At 47.6% G+C, this 16,982-nt stretch overlaps 1 protein-coding gene across 2 annotated transcripts in view; it reads right to left on the reverse strand.

Annotated features, from left to right (window-relative positions):
* LHFPL2 (LHFPL tetraspan subfamily member 2) overlaps positions 1-1,946 on the reverse strand; it is a 119,346-nt gene extending 117,400 nt beyond the window's left edge. The window contains exon 1 of one of the 2 annotated variants that reach the window (XM_044276109.1): positions 1,840-1,946. The gene's annotated coding sequence lies outside the window, so the exon portion shown is untranslated. The remainder of the gene's footprint in view (positions 1-1,839) is intronic. The other variant, XM_044276110.1, reaches the window with a different exon arrangement.
* Between the last annotated feature and the right edge of the window lie 15,036 nt (positions 1,947-16,982).

A 16,982-nucleotide genomic window follows, 5' to 3' on the forward strand; every position in this document is an offset into this window, starting at 1 on the left:
GGGTCCGCATTTTTGCAGACATGTTCTATCTTTTTGCAAAACAGACATACGGATGATCCGTGTGCTTTCCGCATCCGTATATCCGTTCCGCAAAAAGACAGAACAGGTCCTATACTTGACTGCAAAATGCAGACCCATTGAAGTCAATGGCAACATGGAGCACAAATCAGATGGATCACACGGTTGTGTGCACTGGGCCTACTAACGCTAGATATCCGGAATCCCAGGCCCGTGTAAAGGGGCCTTTACTGGTGGCGGCCATGAAAAAAATTTAGCGGCAGATTTATAATATGGGGGTATGACCTTGAAAACAGTCTAAAATCACGTCCACTTATATAAGTGAAAATATATAATCACCATCCTGACAACCACCCAACTCCACAGATACAGGTATCCGACAACCACCCAACTCCACAGATACAGGTATCCGACAACCACCCAACTCCACAGATACAGGTATCCGACAACCACCCAACTCCACAGATACAGGTATCCGACAACCACCCAACTCCACAGATACAGGTATCCGACAACCACCCAACTCCATAGATACAGGTATCCGACAACCACACAACTTCATAGATACATCTGACCACCACATAACTCCATAGACCGATGTATCTAACCAATCTGACAACCACCCAACTCCACAGATACATGTATCCGACAACCACATAACTCCATGGACCGATGTATCTGACCACCCTGACCACCACATAACTCCATACATACACATATCCAGTGTGTGTATAGCAGCAGAAGTAACGGTTTATCATCCAGGCGGAGACCTTTCTTCACCATGATGACAAATACTTTCTAGTCTAGAAGACGCAGAGAACAATGGAGGATAACTCCCAGCTGGTCAGCTCTTCATGGGCAGCTGGGTGGTCTCGTCACAGTCCTATAAGAATATGACCTCATCCTAAAGCTATGAGAACGCTTCAAGTGCAAGTCTACACCGCTGCGCCCGGGAGGACACGTCCCTGTCTACAGCCCCTGAAGATAGCAGGCTGGGGGCATCTATAGGAAGTCCCATCTACATCAGCTGTCAGGAAGGCACCATGAGAGCACTCTACTGCCCCTGCTGGACGCAAAGGGAACTGCAGCTTTAAGAGAAAGGCAATCCCCTGCCTAGACTGCGCTTGTATTGCCCTTATTCCTAGAAGCCGCGCACACTGCTGGCCACCATTCACACACACTGCACAGGCTTATTTTATCCCAAGTGCAATATTCTGAAGAGAAGAAAAAAAAAAGTTTTGGTGCATTCCTTGAGCCAATTTCAGACGTGGATCCAGCAGAAAGGAGAAGTATAAGTCCTGCCATTATATTTCCCATTCATTCAAAAAACAGCCTATGTGAACACAGCCTTACACAAATTCTGGCCAAGTTGTCCCAGTCCCAGCAGAGATCAAGCGGACTGAACATAGTGGTTGATTCACAGTCCTGACAACGGACTCCGGCTCATAAGAAGACATCTACTGGGATATTTTCTAAACTCTCGATCAAGAATGAAACAACCCTGACATGAAGGGTTAATAACCGCCCATTATAGCCAGATTACTGGGGGGGACCACTACAGAAGGAGAAAATCACTGAAGGCAATTGCCCTCCGTGAAAGCTGGAAACTCTTCAGACCGGGTCACCCAGAACAGACGAGGGGGAAGGGGTGCAGCGTGAGGACCCCCGTCACAGAAGGCGACCCTAACCCTTCATGCAAAAAGTGCTACATGCATCCCATGAAGCTGCAAGGGTTAAGGAGGAGCTCTCCTCCTCAGCTGCAGGGGGACACCGAGCTGTACCTCCTCCATCAGGGCAGAGCCTTCAGGGACGTGCACTCACCCAGGACGCGGGATGGAGAGTCCACTGCTCCCGTTATCCGGCGTGCAGCTGCGGGGCTCCCTCCCCCACTCTCATTGAACGTGCTCTGAGAGCAGCGCTACCAGCAGCAGCAGCCTGAGCCTCCTCAGGTTGTCCCCGCCCCGTGACGTCACGGCCCCGCCCCTCCAGACTCCCGGTCAGACGGTCCCTGGTGGTTTGGGGACATAGAGTCGTGAAAGCGGGTAACCCGGGAATCCCCGCCAGAGTTGTCCCTGGGCCGCACATATAGGATTAGTACAAAAGTCATTCATTCATGAAGCAATCCCAGCAGCAGTGGTCGCGCTTACCCATAGGGTTGTCACCTTTCCCCCCCCAACAAAATACCGGCTAAAATAAGCTAAATCCCAAAGCGGGTGTGGTTGTGGGCATGGCTTAACACAGGGTGGCAAGTCGCTGTCATACTGTGGCTGAGTGGCTCCCAATAATATTAATGCTGACCAGAATTAATAATGCCACCATTAGTACACCCAGTAAGAATAGTGCCCCCAGTAAGAATAATGGCCCGAATAGGAATAATGCCCCCAATAGGAATAATGGCCCCATTAAGAATAATGCCCCCCATTAGTGCCCCCAGTAAGAATAATGTCCTATTAGTGCACCCCAGTAAGAATAATGCCCCCCATTAGTGCCCCCAGTAAGAATAATGTCCTATTAGTGCACCCCAGTAAGAATAATGCCCCCCATTAATGCCCCTAATAGGAATAATAGCCCCTATTAAGAATAGTGCCCCCAGTAACAATAATGTCCTATTAGTGCACCCCAGTAAGAATAATGCCCCCCATTAAATGCCCCCAATAGGAATAATAGCCCCTATTAAGAATAGTGCCCCCAGTAACAATAATGCCCCCCATTAGTGCCCCCAGTAACAATAATGCCCCCCATTAGTGCTCCTAGTAAGAATAATGCAGCAGGACCATCAAGTAGAGGCGTTCTAATAGTCCTTGTAGGAAAATACCAGCAATTATTATTGCCGGTAAAAAACTACTGGCACGGGCAGGGACACTAAAATACCGGCCAGGTGGCAACCCTGGCTTGTGCACTATAGAAAAAGCACATGTGCACCTCTATGGTCCCGGCCACCAGAGAGGCCAATGCTTTTTGTTAGGCCTAATGCACACTACCGTATGTATTTTGCGGTCTACATCCATGTGCATTCCGTATTTTGCAGAACGGAACAGCTGTCCCCTAATAGAACAGTCCTATCCTTGTCTGTAATGCGGACAATAATAGGACATATTTTTTTGCGGAATGGAAATACAGAAACGGAATGCACACGGAGTACCTTCCATTTTTTTTTTTTGCGGACCCATTGAAATCAATGGGCCCGTATACAGTCCGCAAAAAAAAACAACTGAACGAACACAAAATTAAAATATGTTTGTGCACAAGAGGACACCGGCAATGTGCGTTTCGCAGACCGCACATCGCCAGCACTATAATAGAAAATGCCTTTTCTTGTCCACAGTTGCAGACAAGAATAGGACATGTTCTATTTTTTTTCGGGAACGGAATTGCGGATCCGGAAATGCGGATGCGGACAGCACATAGTGTGCTGCCCACATCCGTTCCGGTCCCATTGAAAATGAATGGGCTTGCACCCGTTCTGCAAAATTGCGGAACGGATCCGGACCCAAGTTGTGGACGTGTGAATGGACCCTAAGGCCTCATGCACACGAACGTATTTTTTAACATCCCGCAAAACGTGGTTCCGTTGTACCGTGATCCGTGCCCGTTTTTTCTTCCGTGGGTCTGCCGTGATTTTTGGAGGATCCACGGACATGAAAGATGAAAAAAAAATCTAAGTCAAGTTTGCCATTGAAATGATAGGAAAAAACGGACACGGATCACGGACACGGATCACGGACACGGATGACAATCTTGTGTGCATCCGTGATTTTCACGGACCCATTGACTTGAATGGGCCCGTGAACCGTTGGCCGTGAAAAAAATAGGACAGGTTATATTTTTTTCACGGCCTCGAAACACGGGTCACGGGCGCGGTGTAAAAACGGTGCACAAGCCGAGTTTTCTACGGCCCCATTGAAAGTCAATGGAGCCGCAGAAAAAAACGGAAAACGGCACAACGGCCACGGGTGCACACAACGGTCGTGTGCATGAGGCCTTAGGCTCTTGCACATGAATGTTTTTTTACGTTCCATTTTCTGCGTTCCTATTATTGTCTGCGGACCGCAAAATACTGAAAAAGCTATACGGTCGTGTGCAAGAGGCCTTATAGTATAGAAGCACTGGCCACCGCTGCTGGATTGCAGGGTGGTCATAACCATGGAAACGAGCAGTGTATAATGTGATGGAAAAATGAATCCAGCCAGCAAAGGAGGCAATATGGACAATCACAATACATTAGTAAGTGCCTTGTATTAACTTTCTCTACATGATAAATGCCATTTGCTGAAGTGAGACAACCCCTTTAGGTTAAAGGGGTTGTCCGGGTTAAGAGCTGAACCCGGACATACCCATAATTACACCCAGGCAGCCCCCCTGATGTTAGCATTAGAGCAGTTCATGCTCCGATGCGCTCCCTTGTCCTGCGCTGGATCGCTCAGGGCACGGGCTCTTTTATTTACGTGCGGAGGCTTCCGGCCAGCAGTGTGTTCGGTGACGTCACCGTCTCTGATGGGCGGGCTTTAGAGCTGCCCTATCAGTTTTACAGGCTACAGCCCGCCCATCTGTGCCGGTGACGTCACCAGGGCTCACTGCTTGGTGGAAGCCCCACCACCTGGCAGCCCTAAGGAGAGCCCGGTTTGTCGCCGTAAATGCCTTTGCTGTGCACGATTCAGCGCTGGGCAAAGGAGAGCATCGGAGCATGAACTGCTCTGATGCTCAAGTCAGGGGGGCTGCCGGGGTGAATATGGGCATATGTCTGGGTTCAGCTCTAAACCCAGACAACCTCTTTAAGAGGCACGCATTAAAGGGGGTGTCCCATGAAGACAACCTCTGACCAAAACTTTGGTAGAGACCCCTCTCTATGAGCCACGCAGTGTGGAGATGGAGACCAGATAGGCACGATCAGTTGGATTTCCGTCCAGAAAATGTGGACGTACTCTATGTGGACATCCGTATGGCGGTAATTTTTTCCCCCCAGACCTGTTCATGTAAATGAATGCATTTACGATGGAAAACGGGCAAGACTGGTGGATGTTAGGAGTTTCTCCGCACAGACGGACAGAGAGGTCGGTAGGATATGCCATCAATGTCAGACAGACCCAATCCTATCTGCATCACAGGGCCCGGAAGTGAAGGGAGAACACACTGCGTATGCGCCGTTTACCACAAAAATAGCTCAGTACTGGCTCGACTATTTTTGCCAGTCTGATAGCGGTGCGCTGTCTTTTACATAACAGGCTCCGTTCTGGAGACTAGGAGAGGGTCCGAGAGGTCAGATGTTGATGACATAGCCTAGTAATATCCCATCAGTGTCCTAGATGGGAACACCCCTTTAATGGGTCAGTGTGCATGGATAGTACATGGATACAAGGAGTCTTTACATGGCTTAGGGTACTTTCACACTAGCGTTTTTCTTTTCCGGCGCTGAGTTCCGTCCTAGGGGCTCAAATCCGGAAAAGAACTGATCAGTTTTATCCTAATGCATTCTGAATGGAGAGTCCGTCCCTCAGGATGCATCAGGATGTCTTCTGTTCAGTCTTTTTGACTGATCAGGCTTTTCAGAAAAACGTAGCATGCAGTAATTTTACCTCCGGCCAAAAATCCTGAACACTTTGACTGAACGCCGGATCCGGCCTTTTTCCCATTGACTTGCATTAACGCCGGATACGTCGCCGTGTGTTCAGTCAAAACGGATCCGACTTTTGCATGTTAAACCCGAAAAATAGGAAAAAAAAGTTAAAGTCCATAAATGGCGGATCCGTTTTTTCTAATGCATTTTTCCATTGTGATCGGAAGCCTGATCAGGATTCAAATGTAATCAGTTTTCACACGTTTTTCCGGATCCGGCGGGCAGTTCCGGTGTCGGAATTGAATGCCGGATTCAAATAACGCTAGTGTGAAAGTAGCCTTAAACGGCTTGTCCAGCTTTCAAACACTTTTGGACAGCCCCCTTTTCCCCCTCCATGCCAGACCTTTAGAGGAAAGCAGACTTCCTCTACCTGCTCGCCGCCGCTCAGGTTCTGCCCCTTTGGTCCACCGCACTGTGGTCCATGCTGTCATCTTTCAGAATCAGGGGCGGACTGGGAACTTAAAGTGGCCCTGGAAAAAACTAAAAATGGACCCACATGGTAGGCAAATCCAAATTAACAGAAGGTGGGGCAATGCAAATAGGCAGCGACAACAGAAGTAGGCGGGGCCAGCAATACCACAGTACAGCACAAAATACCGCCCCTGCAGAACCAAATACCACAGTGCAGCACAGAATACTGCCATCCTCGCCCCCGTATTCAAATCAGGAGGGACCTGCGGCCGCCGGACGGGTTCATATGTACCTGGTTCTCCTATCATCAGATCATTATGTACCCGGCTGTGAGGAGGGCTCAGGCGGCCCCCTAGGCATTGGCCCACCTGGAAATTTCCCTGTAGGGTCTATGGCCAGTCTGCCCCTGTTCAGAATAGATGGGGTTACATTTGCTGCTGCAGCGAATGACTGGCAGCTGCGGAGACGTGTCCCCAAAGGAACATGTGATGTGCCGGGGAATCTGCAACAGAAATCTTAGGCCAGTTTCACATTGGCGTTTATCTTTTCAGGCAGGGGAACAGCCTGCCGTATCCGTACTACACACATATGCTGCCGGAAGTCCGCCCAGCCCTATTCATTATAATGGAGACCAGCGGAGATCCGACCGCAGCACGGCAAATATGCCGAGAGGCAGCCGGACCGAAACTGCTGATCAGCTGTTTGAAGAGGCCACGCCACTGGGAGGAGTGCTGCAGCCACTTCATAGTATAATAAACAGTGCCATACATTGTATAGTGGCTGTGCTTGGTATTGCAGCTCAGTTCTATTCACTTGAATGGGCCTGAGCTGAAGAAATGCCATGTGACTAATAAACATGACATCACAAGGCGAAGAAGAGGGCGCAGCTGACCGGCAGGGGTGCCAGGAGACAGCCCCCCTCTGGTCAGATAATGAGCTATCCAAAGGACAGGTCATCAGTATTAAGTTCCTGGAGAACCCCTTTAGGCTGACCGTTTCTAAATCCTAAATACAGAATGCACACGAGAGATATCCATGTTTTGCGGATCTGCTGTTTGTGGACTGGAATATGGCGCGGCGGTCTGCGTGAAGCCTAACTACTTGGTGACACATGACGGGTATGTGACATGAGCTGCAGGCCACATTATGCCACTTGTAGCCGTGCCCATGTAATCAAGAGCAGGATAAGAACTGTCATTCTCGCCACTATGATCTGATGGCGGCAATCAGAAAAATCTCCACCGCTTAACCCTTTGAATGCTGCACTGGTATTAATGGGTGGGCATTGACTTTAATAATACATCCTTATAAGAACAAAATAAGGTTCTGTTCACATAACATTAGTATGTCAGTTCCTGTACCTCTAGAGGAAGGCTATAACGTATGACCCTGTATAGACATTTAGGGGTATACGCCAAACTTGTGTACGGCTACGTGCACACGTTGGTTTTTCGTGGCCATTTTTAAACCATTTGTGCATTCATTTTCTGGCCGTCTGTCCGATTTTAATGTCCGTTAAAAATGGATGAATTTCATTGGCTTTTTTAATAAAATCCCAACACCTGCAGTATACATAATGTCCCCCATAATAGCCCCTAGCAGTAATAATGTCCCCCATTGTGGCCCCTAGCAGTAATAATGTCCCCCATAGTGGCCCCAGCAGTAATAATGTCCCCCATAGTAGCCCCAGCAGTAATATTGTCCCCCCTATAGTAGCCCCAGCAGTAATATTGTCCCCCCTATAGTAGCCCCAGCAGTAATATTGTCCCCCCTATAGTAGCCCCAGCAGTAATAATGTCCCCCATAGTAGCCCCAGCAGTAATAATGTCCCCCATAGTAGCCCCAGCAGTAATAATGCCCCCATAGTAGCCCCAGCAGTAATAATGTCCCCCATAGTAGCCCCAGCAGTAATAATGTCCCCGATAGTAGCCCCAGCAGTAATATTGTCCCCCCTATAGTAGCCCCAGCAGTAATAATGTCCCCCATAGTAGCCCCAGCAGTAATAATGTCCCCCATAGTAGCCCCAGCAGTAATAATGTCCCCCATAGTAGCCCCAGCAGTAATAATGCCCCCATAGTAGCCCCAGCAGTAATAATGTCCCCCATAGTAGCCCCAGCAGTAATAATGTCCCCCATAGTAGCCCCAGCAGTAATAATGTCCCCCATAGTAGCCCCAGCAGTAGTAATGTCCCCCCCCCATAGTAGCCCCAGCAGTAATAATGTCCCCCATAGTAGCCCCAGCAGTAATAATGTCCCCCATAGTAGCCCCAGCAGTAATAATGTCCTCCATAGTAGCCCCAGCAGTAGTAATGTCCCCCCATAGTGGCCCCAGCAGTAATAATGTCCCCCCATAGTAGCCCCAGCAGTAATAATGTCCCCCATAGTAGCCCCAGCAGTAATAATGTCCCCCATAGTAGCCCCAGCAGTAATAATGTCCCCCATAGTAGCCCCAGCAGTAATAATGTCCCCCATAGTAGCCCCAGCAGTAATAATGTCCCCCATAGTAGCCCCAGCAGTAATAATGCCCCCATAGTAGCCCCAGCAGTAATAATGTCCCCCATAGTAGCCCCAGCAGTAATAATGTCCCCCATAGTAGCCCCAGCAGTAATAATGTCCCCCATAGTAGCCCCAGCAGTAGTAATGTCCCCCCCCCCCATAGTAGCCCCAGCAGTAATAATGTCCCCCATAGTAGCCCCAGCAGTAATAATGTCCCCCATAGTAGCCCCAGCAGTAATAATGTCCTCCATAGTAGCCCCAGCAGTAGTAATGTCCCCCCATAGTGGCCCCAGCAGTAATAATGTCCTCCATAGTAGCCCCAGCAGTAATAATGTCCCCCATAGTAGCCCCAGCAGTAATAATGTCCCCCATAGTAGCCCCAGCAGTAATAATGTCCCCCATAGTAGCCCCAGCAGTAATAATGTCCCCCATAGTAGCCCCAGCAGTAATAATGTCCCCCATAGTAGCCCCAGCAGTAATAATGCCCCCATAGTAGCCCCAGCAGTAATAATGTCCCCCATAGTAGCCCCAGCAGTAATAATGTCCCCCATAGTAGCCCCAGCAGTAATAATGTCCCCCATAGTAGCCCCAGCAGTAGTAATGTCCCCCCCCATAGTAGCCCCAGCAGTAATAATGTCCCCCATAGTAGCCCCAGCAGTAATAATGTCCCCCATAGTAGCCCCAGCAGTAATAATGTCCTCCATAGTAGCCCCAGCAGTAATAATGTCCCCCATAGTAGCCCCAGCAGTAATAATGTCCCCCATAGTAGCCCCAGCAGTAATAATGTCCCCCATAGTAGCCCCAGCAGTAGTAATGTCCCCCCCCATAGTAGCCCCAGCAGTAATAATGTCCCCCATAGTAGCCCCAGCAGTAATAATGTCCCCCATAGTAGCCCCAGCAGTAATAATGTCCTCCATAGTAGCCCCAGCAGTAGTAATGTCCCCCCCATAGTGGCCCCAGCAGTAATAATGTCCTCCATAGTAGCCCCAGCAGTAATAATGTCCCCCATAGTAGCCCCAGCAGTAATAATGTCCCCCATAGTAGCCCCAGCAGTAATAATGTCCCCCATAGTAGCCCCAGCAGTAGTAATGTCCCCCCCCCATAGTGGCCCGACAGAAATAAAGAAAAGAACAACCAGTGGCGCCATACAGAAAACATTTTCATGAATAACTCAGTGGCTATACTACATTTTTAATTTCAGATCCAGGTGCTGCTTTAAAAAATGTAGAATATCTTTTGTGGAGAAAACCCCTTAAAACATATGTGAACTTTCCTGCCAAACAGACACTTCAAGCACAATGTGAACGCAGTCCTAGCATTCGGCCATTTCAATCTATGGCAAGTAAAGTCTACAATTCAGAATCCACCACGGAAGCAGGAGATCTCAAATTACCGTATGTCGGCAGTCCCTGTTAGAGAGGACCCGTAAACTCTCCTGGCAGGTCGGCTTCAGGCAACTACTTGCTTTATTGCTTTATTATTCCTGCTAGAAGTTGTATCAGTTCGGGGCGTGTCCCTGCAGAATCTGACATCATCCAATCAGTGTTGACAGTGCAGGGACACTCCCCACAACTGGTAACACCCAGATAACTCTTCATTAATTCATTCAGAACTTCTAGTAGGAATAATAGATGAATGGCGCAACATAGACTCATAACAATAGATGCTCCAGAATTGTTATTACAGGGGATGCAAGTAGTTACTTAAACAGACACGTCAGGAGAGGGGACGGGTCCTCTTTAAATGAAATGTACCAACCAGTGCCCAGTGATTATTTAGTTTCATAGTTTTTAAAGAATTTATCTTTAAATCTTAAATGATCAGTCTCCGGTAGCATTATAACATGTGATAGTACCTAGGAATGGGACTGCTATCATATCCCGGATCAGTGTGTCTCCATGTATCTCCATGGTGGAGCTAAGGCTACTTTCACACTCGCGTTTGGTGCGGATCCGTTCAAATAATACAACCGCATGCATCTGTTCAGAGCGGATCAGTTTGTATTATCTGTAACATAGCCAAAACGGATCCGTCTTGAGCACCATTGAAAGTCAATGGGGGACGGATCAGTTTTCTATTGTGCCAGTGAAAACAGATCCGTCCCCATTGACTTACATTGTGTCAGGTCGGATCCGTTTGGCTCCGTTTAGTCAGACGGACACCAAAACGCTGCAAGCACCGTTTTGGTGTCCGCCTCCAGAGCGGAATGGTGACTGATCGGAGGCAAACTGATGCATTCTGAGCGGATCCTTATCCATTCAGAGTGCATTAAGGGCAAAACTGATCCGTTTTGGACCGGCTTGTGAGAGCCCTGAACGGATCTCGCAAACGGAAAGCCAAAACGCGAGTCTGAAAGTAGCCTAAGCCCCTGATCCAACATATACAATAGCAGCCCATGCTGTCGATCTACTTCTTTCTCACATGCTTCGCTTGTTCTAGTTCACATGAGTGTTTATAGGTCGCATTTATTACTAAACTGCTACTAACGGGATGGGGGAATCCCTGGAGTATAGTGAGGATGTAGAAAGGAAAACAGGAAGGTGATGGAGGCAGCGTTAGCCCCCTCATTTGTCCCGGCTCGGATTTCTACCAAGTGATATCATAGAAAAACACCCACATGTATCATGTAGAGAAGAGCACGGACAAGATGCCTCCATTACTAACAGCACATGCCGAGAAAGGAGCAGTTTCTTCCCATGGTTACAACTATCAACAGTTTAAAGGGAATCTGTCATCTAATCCATCCTAATAAAAGCAGCTTACGTGCCTGATGAGCCCTCGCCGGCGGTATCTAATGTTCTCACTCCGTAGTCTTATCGCAGAGAAAACAGCTTTTTAATAATATGTAAATTAGTATCTGGGTGCAACAAGGGCGTTGCCGTTGCACCTCATTGCCCGCTCACTCTCTACAGTGAAACTTATTCACACCTGACCCTGAAGTCTCACGGTGGTGCAATCGCCACTGTGTTTGACGCATGCGCAGTACAAGAGATGAAGCTCGCCGCCACTAGCTCGTTAGTTGGGCGCTGCCATTTGTATAAGAGACACCTACAAAACACAGTGGGGTAGATTTACTATTGGAAATGCCCCAGAATTATGGTTCAGTCCATGTGCCTTATTTAAGGGACGAGTCTGTCACCAGGAAATTCGGTGTTACACCAGGCACAGGGCTAGCTCAGCTGAATGGAATGATACCTTTCACTTAGCGATCCATTGCTTCAGAACTTTTCATCCATAAGCAAAGGAGGAGTTAAGTGCACAGTTAAGTGCATTGAGGACGGGCCCAAGTCACTCTGTGCACCCTTGCTCCTGTTGCTTCCACTACCAACCCCTACATCTCCTTCTTGATTGATAGGACCAGTACTTTTAGTCCGGCTGCCTCTCTGCATGTGCTGCCACCGGAACTCCGGCCCCGCCCCCATTATAGTCAATGGGGACGGAGCGGCAGTCCGGGGGCACACGTGAACTAGCAGCAGGACGGATCCGATAGGCTGTTCACCCGACGGAACAGCCTGCTGGAGTTACCTGCCACTAGTGTGAAAGTACCGTTAGTCAGCCTGCCTGGGACTGGCAGAAGAAAGAGGAGTTTAGGGCCCGCCCTTGGTGCACTTAACTGCTCATTTGATTATGGTTCAAAAGTACTTTTTCTGCAGAATGAACCAACGGATCGCTAAATGAAAGGCAGTTGCGTACCGCCCATAGAGGCAGACCACGCCACTGCTATGGGGCCCGCGGCACTGGGGGGCCCGTAGCGCAGATAAGGGCCCGCCCACTCATGACCTGCAGCCGGCTATGCGGCTGCTTTTCTCCCCAGGGCCGCCCCCCCCCCCCATGTTTAGCTGAATCGCCTCCCAGAGGCGCGGCTAAGTCCTCAACACCCGCCCCCCTCCTCAGCGCCGCGCTCTGCAAACACCCGATCCTCCTCTCGTCGGCGTCCCAAATCCCGCGCAGGCGCAGTGCCGGCGATTGCCTGCGCCTGCGCTCTGATAATACGGCTGAGGGCAACAGCTTCAACATCGTCACTGGGCATGCGCCGAGCCCAGTGACGATGTTGAAGCTGTTGCCCTCAGCAGTATTATCAGAGCGCAGGCAATCGCCGGCACTGCGCCTGCGCGGGATTTGGGACGCCGACGAGAGGAGGATCGGGTGTTTGCAGAGCGCGGCGCTGAGGAGGGGGGCGGGTGTTGAGGACTTAGCCGCGCCTCTGGGAGGCGGGTTTTAGCTAAACATGGAGGCGTTAGTAGTTTTCATATTTAGGCGGGCACGGCACTTCAGAGGGGCACCGTTCCTGGGCACCGTGGAGAAAGAAAAACGCCCCTCTGGGCTCCAGTCCTTACAGCGTCATTTGCATATCCTAAGAATCGATTTTTAGAAGAAAGGACAAGACTGACATGGAAAAGAAGAACACAGATGGAAAAAAAGTACTTTATTAAACATTGATCCATGAGTACCTTTTTTCCATCTGTCTTGTTCCTTTGATTGTGAGTCTTGTCATTTCTTAAAAAAATCGATTCTTATGATATGTAAATGACGCTGTAAGGAGCCCAGAGGGGCGTTATTCTTTCTCCACTGTGCCCAGGAACGCCCCTCTGAAGTGCCGTGCCCGGCCTAAATTTGAAAACTAATAACGCCTCCAAGTTCATCTAAATCGCCTCCCAAATCCGATCCTCCTCTCGCTGGCATCCCAAATCCCGCGCAGGCGCAATGCCGGCGATTGCCTGCGCTATGATAAGATGACTGACGGCACTGCGCCTGCACGGGATTTGGGATGCCGGCGAGAGGAGGATCGGGGTGTTTGCCGCAGAGCGCGGCACTGAGGAGGGGGGGTGTTGAGCACTTAGCCGTGCCTCTGGGAGGCGATTTAGATGAACTTGGAGGCGTTATTAGTTTTAAAACTTAGCCGGGCACGGCACTTCAGAGGGGCGTTCCTGGGCACCGTGGAGAAAGAATAACGCCCCTCTGGGCTCCTTACAGCTTCATTTACATATCATAAGAATCGATTTTTTGAAGAAATGACAAGACTCACAATCAAAAGAACAAGACAGATGGAAAACAGGTACTCTGTTAAACATGGATTCATGAAAAAAAAATTGGGGGTAAATTGCTAGTGACAGATTCCCTTTAAGGCTACTTTCACACTTGCGTTCAGAGCGGATCCGTCTGGTGTCTGCACAGACGGATCCGCACCTATAATGCAAACGCTTAGATCCGTTCAGAACGGATCCGTTTGCATTAACATGAACAAAAAAAAAAAACTTTTTTTTTTTTTTGTTCATGATAGTGCAAACGGATCCGTTTTGACTTTACATTGAAAGTCAATGGGGGACGGATCCGTTTGAAAATTGAGCCATACTGTGTCAACTTCAAACGGATCCGTCCCCATTGACTTACATTGTAAGTCTGGACGGATCCGTTTGCCTCCGCATGGCCAGGCGGACACCCGAACGCTGCAAGCAGCGTTCAAGTGTCCGCCTGCTGAGCGGAGGACAGACGGAGCCATACTGATGCATTCTGAGCGGATCCGCATCCACTCAGAATGCATTAGGGCTGGACGGATCCGTTCGGTGCCGCTTGTGAGAGCCTTCAAACGGAGCTCACAAGCGGAGACCCGAACGCAAGTGTGAAAGTAGCCTAACATGGCACCCCAAATAATGAGACCTGCAGGCTGCAGCAGATATCCCATGTGACAGGTCACCCCCAGGAAACCCCTAACAGTTTCTGTAGGTCATGTATAAATTTATTTAATGGGGGTGTGGCATGGGAGGAGCAAAGTCAGGAAGTGGGAGGGGCCATGGTGGGTAGTGGGCGGGGTTAAGGGGCCCAATTCAGATTTTTGCTATGGGGCCCAGTGATTCCTATGTACGCCTCTGATGAAAGGTATCATTACATTCAGCTGAGTAAGCCCTAGAATTGTCTGGTTTAACAGTGAATTTCCCGGTGACAGACCCCTTAAAAAAACCTTTTTTTGCCTTATTCAGCAAAGAAAGGGATCGGGCACTGCACAGCGGCAGAGGAGGAGTGGGTAAATATGCACCAAACTTTAGGTGCAAAGTTCTGGTACCAAGTAAGCCACCTAACAGCTAAAGTCGCACTTGATATATCATTCGTTATCATTCACTGCAAACATTTTTAGTGTGTCTAGACAGTCTAGTTTAACCCCTTAAGGACTCAGCCCTATTTCACCTTCTGGACCATTTTTTGCAAATCTAACCAGTGTCACTTTAAGTGCTGATAACTTTAAAACGCTTTGACTTATCCAGGCCATCCTGAGATTGTTTTTTCATCACATATTGTCCTTCATGACACTGGTAAAATGAAGTAAAAAAAAAATCATTTTTATTTATAAAAAAATACCAAATTTACCAAAAATTAGTAAAAAAATAGCAAATTTCCAAGTTTCAATTTCTCTACTTCTATAATACATAGTAATACCTCCAAAAATAGTTATTACTTTACATTCCCCATATGTCTACTTCATGTTTGGATCATTTTGGAAATTATATTTTATTTTTGGGGGATGTTACAAGGCTTAGAAGTTTAGAAGCAAATCTTGAAATTTTTCAGAAATTTTCAAAAACCCAATCTTTAGGGACCAGTTCAGGTCTGAAGTCACTTTGCGAGGCTTATATAATAGAAACCACCCAAAAATGACCCCATTCTATAAACTACACCCCTCAAGGTATACAGATTTTACAAACATCGTTAACCCTTTAGGTGTTCCACAAGAGTTATTGGCAAAGGAGATGAAATTTCTGAATTTAAAGTTTTTGGCAAATTTTCCATTTTAATCCACTTTTCCTAGTAACAAAGCAAGGGTTAAAAGCCAAACAAAACTCTATATTTATGGCCCTGATTCTGTAGTTTACAGAAACACCCAATATGTGGTCGTAAACCGCTGTACAGGCACACGGCAGGACGCAGAAGGAAAGGAATGCCATACGGTTTTTGGAAGGCAGGTTTTGCTGGACTGTTTTTTTTGACACATGTCCCATTTGAAGCCCCCCTGATGCACTCCTAGAGTAGAAACTCCAAAAAAGTGACCCCATCTAAGAAACTACACCCCTCAAGGTATTCAAAACATATTTTACAAATATCGTTAACCCTTTAGGTGTTCCACAAGAGTTATTGGCAAAGGAGAGGAAATTTCAGAATTCCAATTTTTTGGCAAATTTTCCATTTTAATCCATTTTTCCTAGTAACAAAGCAAGGGTTAAAAGGCAAACAAAACTCAATATTTATGGCCCTGATTCTGTAGTTTGCAGAAACACCCCATATGTGGTCATAAACTGCTGTACAGGCACACGGCAGGGCGCAGAAGGAAAGGAATGCCATACGGTTTTTGGAAGGCAGATTTTGCTGGACTGTTTTTTTTGACACCATGTCCCATTTGAAGCCCCCCTGATGCACCCCTAGAGTAGAAACTCCAAAAAAGTTACCCCATTTTAGAAACTACGGGATAGGGTGGAAGTTTTGTTGGTACTAGTTTAGGATACATATGATTTTTGGTTGCTCTATATTACACTTTTTCTGAGGCAAGGTAACAAGAAATAGCTGTTTTGGCACTGTTTTTATTTTTTGTTATTTACAACATTCATCTGACAGGTTAGATCATGTGATATTTTTATAGACCAGGTTGTCACGGATTCGGCGATACCTAATATATATACTTTTTATTTATTTATGTTTTAGTGTTTCCATAGTCTGAGAGCCATAATTTTTTCGGTTTTTGGGCGATTACCTTGGGTAGGATATTATTTTTGCGGGATGAGATGACTGTTTTATTGCCACTATTTTGGGGTGCATATGACTCTTTGATCGCTTGCTATTACACTTTTTGTGATGTAAGTGGACAAAAAATTCTTTATTTAGCACATTTTTATTTATTAATTTTTTACGGTGTTCATCTGAGGGGTTAGGTCATGTGATATGTTTATATAGCCGGTCGATACGGACGCGGCGATACCTAATATGTCAACATTTTTTTTCCCTATTTTTTACCAATTTTTTTGAACTTTATTTGGGGAAAATAACGTTTTTGTTTATTTTTACTTGAAACTTTTAATTTTTAGGGGGGAAAACTTTGTTTTTTCAACTTTTTTTTTACTTTATTTTTTGTCCCACTTTGGGACTTCAACTTTTGGGGGTCTAATCCCTTTTGCAATGCATTCCAATACTTCTGTATTGGAATGCATTGGCTGTAGGAGTAATACTGTGAGTATTACTCATACAGCTTCCGGCCTGTGAGATCCAGGGGGCTGGATCTCACTGGCTCGTCACTGGAAGGCAGTGCAGATGCCTAAGGAAGGCATCGCGCTGCCTTCCATGCCATCGGGTCCCCCCTACAGCCGCATGGGGACCCGATGGCACCTCCGATCACCGCCGCCGCATAAGGTAAAAGCCGCAAACCGCAGGTCTGAATTGACCTGCGATTTGCGGCGATCGCA

Source organism: Bufo gargarizans, chromosome 1 (assembly GCF_014858855.1).
Source record: "Bufo gargarizans isolate SCDJY-AF-19 chromosome 1, ASM1485885v1, whole genome shotgun sequence".
In the NCBI taxonomy this organism is placed as follows: Eukaryota; Metazoa; Chordata; class Amphibia; order Anura; family Bufonidae; genus Bufo; species Bufo gargarizans.